The 13,503-nt window shown below is 42.7% G+C and overlaps 1 protein-coding gene across 1 annotated transcript in view; it reads left to right on the top strand.

The window, feature by feature from the left end:
• Window positions 1-587: 587 nt before the first annotated feature.
• Window positions 588-13,503, top strand: part of GPRIN3 (GPRIN family member 3) — a 32,152-nt gene continuing 19,236 nt past the window's right edge. Inside the window, exon 1 of the mRNA XM_039710704.1 lies at window positions 588-920. The gene's annotated coding sequence lies outside the window, so the exon portion shown is untranslated. The remainder of the gene's footprint in view (window positions 921-13,503) is intronic.

The raw sequence follows: 13,503 nt of genomic DNA, 5'->3' as shown, positions 1-13,503 counted from the left end.
CTCTTGAGTCAAGGAGATTTAGGATCAATAACTGAGGCTTGTTAAAGCAGTAAATAAAATATGAGTCCATTCATAAGGATCAAGGGAATATGATTCACTGGTGCCTACAATGTTTAGGGATAAATTTTTTTTTTTTTAGATACCCTGTTCTTTTTTTTTTATATTGCAACAGAGCTGTCTTCAAAGCTTTGTCCTACAGTTTTGGTTTGTTTTTGTTATTCTTTTTTAATCCTGCTCCTATTCATCCCTAAAGGATTGCAGAAGAGTTAAAACCTTCCCGACTGAAAACCTGTACTTGACTTGAGTCTCCGGGCACTGCAGAACCATTTCCTGTGATTGCAGCAGAGAGAGATAAAATTCCACTGTGGTGGGAATAAACCGAAATTAGATCAAAGATTTCCGGATAATTAAGACTTCCAAACCAAAACCTCTTTTTCGCTTGACTCTACTATTTTTTTTCTCCCCAGGCAAACAGGGCAGTGCTTCACACGGGAAGCCAAATCTGCCTATCAAAACCAACAACCCGAACTGCAAGCGTGACAAGAGCTGAACCGCATTTGCATCCACTGCGATTCCCCGCGCAAACCTGCGCCGCCCCGCAAGCGGAGGGCTCGGGAGGTGCCTGGCGGGCTGAACGCCTCCTCCGCGGACACACGCACGGCTAGCGCAGGTGGATGCAGCTGAGGTGTGAGGTTCTAGCTCTTCTGCCGCGAAGCGCCCAGTTGTGGGTTAGGAGCTGGACAGAAGGCGGCTGGCAGAGGTGGCAATCAATACACAGCGAGCCCGGGGCTCTGCACGGCTGCCAGGGCCCCCTGCTCAGCCGCTGATGGAGGACAGGAGCCGCCAGCTCCCGCGCTATAAAAGCCAGGAGAGGCGCGGGGTGGGGCTGGCGTCAGCGGGAAATGTCTCCCTGGAAGCAGGTACGTGTCGGCGGGCTCGGGGCGGGCTGGGGGCCGAGCGCGCCGGGGCTGCCGCGCTCCCTCCCCTGCTCATTTTACCGCCGCTTGTAAGGGACTTTGGCTCAGGTGTGGTGCGGGAGTGCGGAAAACTTAAGAAAAGAAATAGCAAAGGTGGAGGGAATATTGATGAGATGCCCCCCACCGCCGGGACGGGCCGGGGGGATGCGCGGCGCGGTCGCCACGGCAACATGCCCGCGGGCCCGATGTCGCAGCGCGGAGGATGCCCCGGAGGCGGCCGCCGCCGCGGGGGCAACCCCGGCCGCCGCCTTCCGCCGCCCGGAGCAGGGATCGTGGCCAAGGGGCGTCCCCCGGGCCGAAGCCGGGCGGAGGCGGCGGGGAGGTGAGCTGGGGTTACCCCCGGGTGGCTGTCGGCAGAGCCCGGCGCTCCCCAGACCGTGGCGTGGCGGCTCTCGGCCGAGAGAGGAAGGGTCCGCCAGGGTTGCGAGCTGGGATGTCACGGACAGGGAACATCGGGCTGTGAGGATTGGCCAGGTGATGTCCCTTGCCTGGCTCAGGGCGTTGGGGCTGGGCACGAATCCCTCACGGCCTTTTCTTTCTCTTGCTGTAGTTGGTGACAAAACTACTGATGATGTCAGCTCCTGGACTGTGGCTTGTGTTGTCCACATTCAGCTTGTGTTCTGTGCCCCACACTGGCCTTGGCTTCATTAATGCTTTATTCCTTCATCCTTTTTTTGTCAAGGAAGATAATAATGCTAGTGGTGGGTTTTTTAGCCATAAAACGTTATTATGGTGTCGTAGCCTAACCTCTTCCATAATATAAACAGAGACTATTCCCCAGTGATTCCAAGGTCTGGCCCACCAGCCTCTTCAAACAGTCTTGATTAAATGATTTCCAACGATGGGAATTGACTACATTCCTGGATAATTGGCTCCAATTTTTAATCGCTTTGTTAAACGTTTGCATCTCTTTTCCCCTTTGAACTTCTGGGACTTCATCTTCCAGCTACTAGATCTTGTAATGTTTTGCCTGTCAGATTAAATAGCTATCTAGTTTCAGATCATCTCTCTCTGCTCAAGTATTTAAGGGCAGTAATTAAATAGCCACTTAACATTGTCTCTGATGAGATAAATAGACCTGACTCTCTTGGTCTCTCCCTGGAATGCAGATGCTCCCCAGGAGAAATGTCTGGGCTGCTTTCTCTGAGCCTCCACCACCATCCTTGCCGGCCTCCGGTGCTGCACAGCAGCAGGATTCCAGGAAGGCTCTTGTTAATGTCACGTGTGGAGATAATAACCTCGTGCTCAGTATTCCCCTGTCTATTCACCCAATGGTACAAACTTTTCTTTCCCATGACTACATGGTGGGAACTTCTGTTCCATTAGTTACAGGCAGTGATCCCTCACTTTGGAAGCCAAGGTTTTATCAGAAGCTGGTTGCCTGTCCTGTCAGGAACATTTGAATTAAATATTTCTACATTTGTACCTTTGGATCTGCCTATATTAGAGTTTTTTCCCTCCTCAGTTCACCTTGCTTTTTTGGAGTCTGCAGCTCAGGAATCACAGTAGACCTCTGGTGTCCTCTAGAAGTCAGAAGGGCTTCTTTTCCCAGGATCTCCCTCCTAAAGGTCTGGTTTTTTCCCCTTTACTCTTCCCTGAACCACAGTCTGCCACTGTCTGCCTTGTTTTCCAAAACAATACACCTGCCAACTTCAAATAAGTTTAAGGCCTCTTGGAGTAAAAGGTACTAAGAAGTTGCACTGAGTAATACATAAACTGCAAACTGAAAGTGCCCATTACAGTGAATTGCTTTTGTAACTGCTTTTGTTCAGCTGTGCCTCCAAGTGTTGGTGAAAGAAAAAGAGAATTGCTTTCCTGTTTTAAAGAGCTGTAAATCCCACTGCTGGCTCTGAAGTCTAGGCTGACATACACATTGTCATTATTTTGCCAGTCTTTAACCTGAACATTGTGAGTTTTACTTGCTCTGAAGTGTGCTTAAGCCTGGACTTAGAGCTCTCTAGAAAGCACAGTGTCTGAGAGTATGGGCCAGAGGTTAGGTGGATTTGACAGAATATTGTCAGTTTTTCCAGCAGCATGTAGGTAGCATCTTGAATCTCAACAAAAGGATGAGATTGAGTAGCCTGAAGGTACCTTCTGTGGGAGATGTTACAAAAAAAATTATTTGAAATTAACTTTTTTTTTTGTTTGGGTTGGGGTTGTTTTTATTTGTTGGGAGTTGTTTTTATTTTTGTTGGGGGTTATGTGTTTGTAATCACCTTGACTTGAGGGAGGTGGTGTAAGAGGTCTGGAAATTAAAGGTCTGTACATGCAGACCATCCCATGGAGTAAGTGATATGATGATGCCTGTGAGGAAGGTTTGTTTGCACGAATAATAATAGCAGGTTTCAACCTTTAGAATGACCTAGTTGTCTTCAAAGTGGTAAAATTAAGAAAAGTACATTCTGACTGTGTAATGACTTAAATGTCAGGACAATGAGTGTTACTGAAATTTCATGAAGACTTTTTTTTTATTACAAGTCCCAGAAAATGTCTATTCATAACTTTTCATGAAGTGTAGACTGTGATGCACTAAATATAAACAGTCTGAAAAATCATCACAGAGCTCAGATATCACATCTGATTGAACAGAGCTCCAGAATTCTGCTGAATTTTCTACATGCTGGTGTCAGCATCTTAGGAATTGTTTCTCAAGTGCTTATCCAATTGTATATCTCCCCAATACAAAATTCTGAAGTGTTACTACCTGAGAGATAGCTTTCCCTCACCCATTCAAACTCACCTTCTGTCCCCCAGATTGGACTAGTATCTCTGAGTTTTTTCAACATATGCTTTCCCTTCTCGTGGTTGCACCATTTCTTCAACTCCTTTTACAATCAGAAGAATATGTGTTTCCTTGGGGTGGCTGGTCCCAAAAATCACACATTTCTGAATTATGAAGCCCATCCAGAGTCAGCCCAGCATTAAGAATAGTGGCTGGTAATTAATTCTACAGGCTGTTAATTAATTGCAAACAGACAGAAGATAGTATTTTTGAGTCTCAAGCTTGCTGAAGGCTGTCCGGCGAACATTAGGTTAGACAGATTTCACTAGCAAGATACTATGGCAGTGGTAAAATTTGTCAGATTTGGGTCCTGAAACTGTTACTGATACTGTTATTTTTAAGAATGTAAACTCCCTCTGTCAGACTCAGCCAAAGCTAAGGGAAACAACATCCTGCCTCCAGTTTGTGAAATCCTCACTGCCGTAGGAGTACAAGCAATCTGCTCATAGTCTCACAGCTACAGTCAGAACAAAATTTCGTAGCTGAGAATTATGCTCCTAGCAGCACATCACTTCTTAATTTATAACTCCCACACTAAAAGCAGAGTTAGGATACAGGCTGAATCTGCTGCCTTTGTGGATTTAGGAGCAATCCTGGATTAAGACCTGATGTTACCTAATTTAGATAAATATCACCTTCTTGACAGTCAGAACAACAAAAAAAAAAGACAGATTATTTTACTAGGGGAAAACAAGTTTTGGACATATTCTGAACGAAATTAAGTTACTGTCCAATAGGAAAAGTTTTTGAAAGTATATGTAAATAGAGTTTACTTTTGCAGATACTAAAAATAGAAAAGGTATACAAATGTCTTTTATTATATATATGGACTTTGAACTCAGTGACAGTTCTATAGAAACAAAGACTGGTACCGAATAAAAATTTAATCACACATGATCAGTTACTTATTAACATCTACTTATTTGTCTCTTGGGAGTCTGTGGCTAGGAGCTCACATTTGTAAATTGGCAGCAGATCCTAGAGGGTAGAGGTGTCAGCATGCTGCTGAGTAAATAGGGAAGAAAATGCAGTGCCAACACCTGCAGCTCCATGCAGGCTGTGGGGGAGAAAAGCAAAGAAGAAGGTGGGCACTTGAGTAGGAATAACTGGGAACCAGCATAATAGCATTTTGCACCTATGTGTCCTCTGTCAACAGTGGACAAGTGCACAAGTGGTGCACTTGATGAGAATAATTAAGTGGAGGGAAGAATGCCAACAATGACAAATATTACCATGCATTGTGGTAAGAGAGTGCTATAGGTGTGTTCTCAGAGGGCAGATTCAGTTCTTTCCCCTCATCTCCCCCATGCCTCTAAATCTGTGATCTGTGTAAGAAAGCTTGGTGGCAGGTTTGGAAGCTATTACCACAGCCAGTATCAGCCAGACATCCAGGAGGATACAGTATCTATTAAATTATCCAGGAAAAAGTGTCTCTATCTCTGAGTGTAGTTGTTAGCAACACGTTACTTCTACTGATTGTTTTACTGCACTTATTGTACATTAGTAGAACGTGGTAGTAACAGTTGAGCTTGCTTATTTCCTCTCTTTGACAGTAGCTATTTTAGAAGAGCAAGGAGTTAATCAAGGGGGACACGGACATCCCAGTGCTCTGCTAAACTGTAAGTGCCTGTGCTATCAGCATCACTGCATACTGCTGGTGGCTGTGTCTAACAGTGGAGGCCAGCTCTGAGCTGAGGCTGAAGGCTTGTATCACTTGGCAAGTGGTTACAATTCATTTTTCCAATCTAATTTATATCACTGTTGTTGAGCTTTGGAGAAGAAATATTGTGCTGAGGGAGTGGGGGAGGAGTTTTTTAGAAGAGGATCATAAGAAGTATGTGTTCTGAGATATTTATCGTCTCCCTCTCAGGCAACCCTCATAGTCAAATTCAGCTATGATAAAGCAGATATGAAGCCCATTGCTAGACAGGAATCTTCACTGTGGTCTGGTGACCTCCTGATCTGGGAAGCAGCAGCATTGCCAAGTTTAAAAGCATTTATATCATCTGTGGATTGATTGTAGTTACATAGTAATAACACACCTCCTCCCATTTGTGTGCCTGTACGTTAGTGCACACACAAGCTGGGGGAAAAGCAGTGTTTCCTGAAGCTTTGGTAGTCTGGATGATTCTGGCAAGAGTTGTGTTAGTGCTTCAGTTAACCACAGCTATGAACTAAAACATAGGTCAGGGCTGAAGTGACTACTGCAGCAAAGGTTGTCTAGAGAGCCTGCAACAGGAGTATCCTTATTTTCTGCAGAAAACATATACCAAAAATAAGCAGAACATAGTGACCAAACATTCAGCTTCGGAAAGACAGCTCTAACTTATTTTCCCTTTTTATGTTTTGGTTTTTGTTTGTTGTTTTTTTGGTTTTTTTTTCCTGCTAAATGGACAAGGTGTTTCTAAAAATATTGGGAAATAATCAATGTTTGCTTGAATTCTCACAGTGACACCTCTATCCTGTAGTTCAGTGATGATAATTAATATTGTCAGCTCTTCAAAATCATCATGCAATTATCACCAGTTGGCATTTTTAGCTGGATGAACAGGATGGCTTTCTATATGCACATGTGCCTTCCTACTTCTTTTGGAGAACATTGAACAAATATTGGCTACTGCAGTTGGAATCCCAGACTGCATTCTAATGGTGGAAATCTTTTTCCCAATGATGCTAATGTGCAAACAAACAAAGTTCAGTTTTTAAAAGGGAAGTCAAACAAGAAAAAAGGCAAAACGAAACAAGATGTGCAATTATTTTTAATATTCTTCATGCAAGAACCCAACAGACTGAAACAGAGGGCATGAATGCTATGCTACATTATGACTAATCTCAAAAGGATACTATAAAAAGCAATGACTTATCTCAAATGATGACAGTGAAGTCAGTGAAGAATTAATTCAGAAATTTTCTGGTGACTCCAGGACCCCTCTTAACATGCATGAAGTAATCACTAGAAAGCTGAAAAAATCAGTCAAGATGTTATCATGGAAACAGTGGGAATTTTATTATACAGTATGGGATAACAAAGGATCTGATGTTTACCTTAAATTTTCATAAACAGGAGTCAATTCATTAACATTTATGTGGGGAAAAAAATTATGTGGTTAGGCATAATTTTCAGATGGATGGATTTTTCCTTTCCTCAGTGAAACAGGGAAGGAAAAGAACAGTCGACTGTTTACTAATCTGATTTTACATGGTTTTGGGAAGAGATGAGTGTTCCTCTGGGTAGCAAGTAGAGCTGGCACATGGTTTCTCTGGTCAAGGAAATGTGGTGTTTGCCAGTTTTTGGGTGAGCAGAGTCCCTTAACCTAGAGCCAGCCTGACTGAAAGTTATTTTCTATTTGTGGGCAATCATTTTGTCTTAATAAAGAAACTGTGAAATGTTTTGAAGTGCAAGGACTAGTGCTTTACCTTCAATTGCCAGTGAGATCTTAATCCAGAAAGTAGCATGTCTGCTGAGTGCTCAGAGAACAGTCCCTTCCCTTCCATAGGCCCCAGGACTCTGTGGAGTTTTGCCAAAACCAGGGTCAAATAACAGATTAAGTCTGTAAAGTTGGTATAACAAAGCAGGTACGAAATTTTCCAGCAAAGAGGGTGATGTGGACAGGACATTGTTGCATTTTATCAAGGCCCTGTTTTCTTAGACTACTGGAGCTGTAATTCAGAGAAGCTTCTAAATGGCCTTTGGGCACTGAAGAATGAGTCAGATATCACCAGGTCCCAACTTCAGAAAGTGGAGAGGTGTAAAAGTCGCCTAAATCTTCCCAGCTCAGCTCTCCTAGAAGCAGTCTGGCTGTTGAGGTCTTAGCCAGCCCTTTGGCTAGAAAATGCTGAAGGATAATTGCACCTCAGTATTGAACAAAATAAAGGGTCACTTTCCTTACAGTCACTCTCCTTCCTCTGAAGTATCAGTTTCATGAAAAACTTCACACAGTTGAAAGATTAAGGTTGAGATGACTCATTAAGAAAATTATGGAATATAATAAGCATGCTGGGGAGTGTACTAAGGGGTAGAAGTAATAGTGATAAAATACTTGTCAGAAAGATGATAGTCTTGAGAAGAACTGTGTGGAAACAAGATGACAGAATTATTCCACTCCAAAAGGCTGGCACTTCAGAACTTTTTATAAGACTGCTGCACACCACAGCCTCTCCATGTTAATTAAAATAAAAATGTTAATCTTGCCCTTGAGTTTAATATTTAGGGAGTATCTGTTAAAAGAGGCTATGAAGGTTTGCATGAGTTTGAGGACCCAGATTCCTGCTCAAGCTAAGCAGTAGCCTTACAAGAGCTGCTGTTTCAGTACTCCATAAAATAGCATCAGTTTCCAACTGTCCATAGGGACAGGTATCCCATCTACAAAGTCAGCTGTGGTAACATTTGACAATTCTTAGTTGCAGCACCAAAGGCATTTTCACAGAAAGGGTAAGAGGTGTTTCAAGGAGTCACCTCAAGTGCACAGTGTGCAGAATAAAGTGACCAGGCTTTCAGGTCCCTGTCTCCTGCCCCATTCTTCAAATGAACCCATTCATGCCATAACTGAGAGCATTAGTAACTGCAAATGTACTTTCACCTACCTCAGCCAAGAGCTGCTTAGATTTGGAAGTCATCACTGCATGTGATGGCTTCAGGTTGGGACTGTGCAGAATCTGTGCTGTTACCCCATGCCTGAGAACACAGGGCTCATCAGCTGAATTCAGCCCATGGTTTTGGTCGTGGTGCTAAAAATGCATGAGGATGCCCTGTGAACTACTACTGAGGAGTAAAAATGGTTCATTCATTTCCTGAGAAGTCAAGCAAGCTGCATCAGTTGCTGCAGAGAAGTTTTAACAAATGGGTACTACAAAAGGATTAGCTTCGTTAATTTATCTGCATGTGCTTTTGGCACTCAGGAATTAATCCAGCCTTTATTGATTGTTTTGAGTCTCAATTAGCTTGATGCCTGGGAAGGGGAGGGGACAAACAGTTTTCTCCTGCATATAGCAGGCCTGGAAACTCAGAGATGGTCTTTTCTTTGGTGAGAAAAGGGGTTTTGACTCCCTTTCTGGGCTCGGGGTACACATCAACTTAAAAGGAACAATTCAAACCTCCAGTCTTGGGGCCACAGTGCAATAAAAGCAGATAGTACCCTATCATAAAGCCTGGGAGCTTTCCCTCAGAATTACTCTTCTATTAAATGGTCTATTTGAGAATTGCTTCCAGCTGGACCATTCTTGGCCATTATCACATAAACATGTCAGTTGATATTGGGAAATAGAAGAACAGTATTTATCCAGTTAAAAAGATGCTCTTAATATGTAGGGCCTCAAGGGAATATTGCTTGGAAAACAAATTTTCATAATAAAATGACCTATTTTAGAATTACAGTTTTCCATGCTGGAGGAGACACGAAGGTAGAAGGATGCTTGCCAAAGAGATGGACAATAAGCACACTCACACTTGATCCCTAATGAGATGATGAATGGACTGAATATGTTCATGAGCTAGTACCCTGGGGTTCTGGGGTGGTTTTTTTGTTGTTTGTTTGGCGTTGGGTTTTGGTTTGTTTTTTTCTTAATTTTTTTCCCACTAGATTCCTGCATGCAGGCTATTTGTATGTGTTTGCTCTATCCAGATTGGCATGCCTGCAGGAACATGAGCAGACCTTCCTACCAGCAGCCAGCTCAAACATGTAGATGACAGGGAGAGAACCCACACAATGTCTGAGCCGTTCCTTAAAAAGCCTTAGGAGAGGAAAATTAAGTAAAAGGACAGCAAAGCTAATAATAGTTTCCTTAAATATGTACCAGGAAAGCAAGCTTCAATTACATTATGCCTCTAATATTTTGATCCCAAGAATGGAGCTCTGTAAGAAATGTTATTTGCTGTTACTCATCAGTTCCGTCTGTGTGGATGCTCCAGGACAATTCATGTGGTGGTGGTTCCTCCAGGAGCAGAGCCTGCCTTCTAGTGACTAATGAATGCCACCTACTCAGCCTCAGTTTGTCTCATTTTGTCTCATTTGTCTGTTGAACCCCTTCTTCTTTTTCAATGTGATCTGTAATCTTGACTTCAGCAATCAAAATTAGTCTTTAATGGCCACATGAGTTCAGCTTGTTGGCAATCAGAGCCACACCTGTTATTGTAAAAATCATATCAAAGTCAGTAGCTAACATGCTGCTCTGAGCAGGAAACTTAATTAGATGGGTGAAATTTGACCTTGCAGTTAAAAGCTGTAATTCCTTTGTCGTTTATAGGAAGTATATCTGGCCTTTTGCCAGAGGTACCTAACCAGAGATACTAAATTAATATGAAATTGTTCCAAATACCATAGTTGCCATTCTGACAGGAAGCCAAACCACATCATCCTTTCAGTCATCCTGTCTTAGATGGCTGATTCATAATGAATGTAGGGCAGATGAGGTAGAGATGAATGAAAAGTGTCTGTTTTCTAGTAGACCATATGGTGACTCTTTTGCACTGTAAAGACACAGTTAAATGTGTTTTGGGGTAAACCTGCTAGCTTACATTTGGAGAGCATTTTGAAGAAATGTACATGAAAATGTACATTACCCTTTGAATTAATGTAGGATCAACATTTGTGTGTTGCATGGGGAATTTCATTCATGGGCTTCAGAGATGACCTCCAGGACCTCAATTTAACTGGGATAAATTTCTTGAGGTCACCTAGTCTTAATCTTAAATTCTTCACTGTTGAAACTTGTGTTAATTGATTATATATGCTTAATGACTAGTTCTGTTTTGAGAGAGGATTTTCTGTTTGTGACTGAAAGGAGGGCAGTCTTTGGGAAAATGGGCTTTCCCCCCCTTATGAATATACACAATTTTTTTTAGTTCAGTCTATTTGGTTTTTTTTTGTTTGTCTGAAGGTTTTTGGTGTGGATTTCTTGGTTTTGGTTTCTTTTTTCTATGTCCATATACACAGAAAAATACTTTCTGTATAATCAGAGAGCAGCTTTTTGAACTGTGTTTGACATTGGTCAACCATTAAGAGAGACCTAGTACTTTACCAAGAAAACTCCAGAAAATGGGGAAAAGTGCTCATCAGAGGCTTAGAAAGACAAAGCAGTGTTTACACTATTCAGCTTGAACATGCAACATGAGGGATCAAGAGATAGGAACATGGTCAACATCACAAATACTTAAAACTGTCTTCCAAAAATGATGCCATACCATGGTACAAAAGATGATTTTAAAATAACCATTTCTGAACAGTTTCCTGGCCTTGAGCGATATGAAGCTGTGAAATGGTCTGGCAAGGAGCACACAGTAGGAGACAGATGGGGAATCAGTGCTGGAAGAGCATTCAAGCCTAGGTCCAGGAGGCAGAGGGCCAAAGCATTTCTCTTATCACAGGGACCAACCAACTTATTTTCCTCTGCACATCCTCATTTTTTTCCTGAAAGAGCAGGTCTCCCCTTCACCCCTTATCTCCCCCTGCCTCTTACCCAGAGACAACTCACTCAGCAGTTGTAGAGGTATGTCAGCCTCATAAATGGAACTAAGTCGCTAAATTCATATGGGAGAAGGCTGGTCTTCCCCAAAGGTCAGCATTTACACTCTAGTTTGTTGGGAGAAACTTAGGACTGAGGCATGCTAACCTTGAAATTCAACAGCTGAGCCAGTTCATCTAGTTGCTAGCCAGAGAGAAGGCCAGGGGTCTAATGAATTTCTAGGTGTTGCAGTTTCACCCTTAAAACAAAGGCAAAGCTCCCACACAAGGGGAAAAGAACACATTTTTGGTCCTTCTGGGAAAGGAAAAGGGTGAGAGTTTTGAAGTGGTGAAGGGCGATTTTTCAGCCCATCTGCAGTGCTAATCAGACATCTGTCTCTCTCGAGCCACCTCACATGGCAGTCTGCATTTGCAAAAATATTTTTCTCCTCTTGACTTGGAGTAAAACAAACCTAACAGTTTTCCTGTGGCTGCCCACACCCGTGGCTCAGGATTGTTAATAAATAGATGAGGGACCAGAGTGAAGAGAGCTGAGATAATGAAAACGAAGCTACAGTAATTACTTGGACTGTGCTGACCAGCAGCTGAGCAGGGATGGAGGACAAGGCTTCCCACCTTAGTGACAGCCAAGTTGATAAATTGCACTTAGTTTCCCAGCTCTGTAGCCTGGCATTACTTGATCCTCTGACACAATCTGCCTCTGTCGACATACTAATTCCATTTGTTCTTGGTCTGCTCTGAGTTCTCTTGCTCTGGCACGCTGGCTATGGGGTTTATAGGAGAGGTGTTTCAGAGCAAATTGCCAGCCTTGCTCTCTGCAAGAGAAGCAGCTCATCAGTAAGAAGATGAAAAGATTATTGAGTTGCTGGCTCTGTGTCTCATTTACTGCTGCCCTGTTTACACTGGATGTCCTGTTCTCTCATATGTTCATACCCCATCTGATCCCATGCCCTGCCTAAGCTTTCTGAAGAGCAAGAGCAATAAGAGAGCCCTTTCCAGAAGTGCTTACCTCCTTGTATGAACACTTATGAATCTGCAGTGGTTGCAAGTATTTTCTTGGGTGGAGTATGTGCAAGTGCTTTTCCTGGGTCTGTAACATCCTTTGCTTATGCAGCTTTAAGGTGGTGGTTTTCTGGGGTTTGGTTTTTTCCTTTCCAAATGCTAGCAGCAGCATATTCTGTACCCTTGTTTTGTTTTCTGCCTTTTGTTTAGCAGAGGTCTCTTTCCCTCTTTGTAGATTCAGGACTTGAATCTAGGAAGGGAAGGAACTAATTTGAATACTTTTTTGGTAATGTTGCAGAGGTGGATCACTAAAGCCTGAATTGCTGGGCTTATGATTGCGCAGCTTTTAGTAGTAGATGATGAGCTGTAGTAGAAGGGTGTTCTGTACTTAAGTCATTGGCATTAGACACTGGCTGTTGCATAGCCTTGTCTGTGATTTTTATCTGTGTTAGATTGTATTGAAGAGGCAGAAAAAGTAGAGGGTCCTACCTTTGCTCTGTATCTTTTCTGCTTAAGTGATGAATGCTTAGTATCTCTATGTTCACATGTAGCATCCAGCAAAATGGCAGAGTATGTTAGAACCTTCTGGCATTTCCTGAATAAGAACAGGAATAAAAAAATTGTATTTTCAAAGATATTGAGCGACTTTTGAATCCTAGTACCTTTACTGGTATTTCTGATTATTCAACACTTTTGAGCATCAGACATCTTTGATTTCAATGCCCAGCTTTAATCACCCAGATTAGACTAGATGGCTATCTTTGTTAGCATATATCAGATTGTATGTGTATGTCTGTCTTCAGTCATGTAAGTATGCATAGTTTGTGGTAATTCAAATTGTATCCATAAACAGGATGTCAATAAAAATAAATTGTGGTCGGAAGGCCGCTGTGCATTCACAGCTGTCAGATGACTGGTTGAAGTATCTAGTATTTATCTTCAAGGAGGTCCTATGTGGAAATAAACCATCCTGTCTGAATTTTCGTACTGACTCTGAAGTTGCCATGTGCTTTCTCACTCTTAAGTGTGGCTCTGTGCGTGGGGCATTGGTGTTCAGTGCAAGTCCAGTAATTAAACCCTGAGTCGTGAATGATCCTTTTTCACACCCTGCCAGCTTCCACTCCAGCTGACTTAGAAACAAGGACAAAGCTATCCCACAGCCCTGCTCTCTCACAGCTGTGCTCTAGCAAGGTACAGCTTGACCTTAGATCACCTCTGAGATCTGCAGGTTAAATATGCTGGCAGCTTGAGCAAGGGCAGCTAAAACTGCTCCTAAGATGAG

This window comes from Passer montanus, unplaced genomic scaffold (assembly GCF_014805655.1).
Source record: "Passer montanus isolate IOZ18808 unplaced genomic scaffold, ASM1480565v1 scaffold23, whole genome shotgun sequence".
Classification (NCBI taxonomy): Eukaryota; Metazoa; Chordata; class Aves; order Passeriformes; family Passeridae; genus Passer; species Passer montanus.
This window is presented reverse-complemented; position numbering and strand designations above follow the sequence as displayed.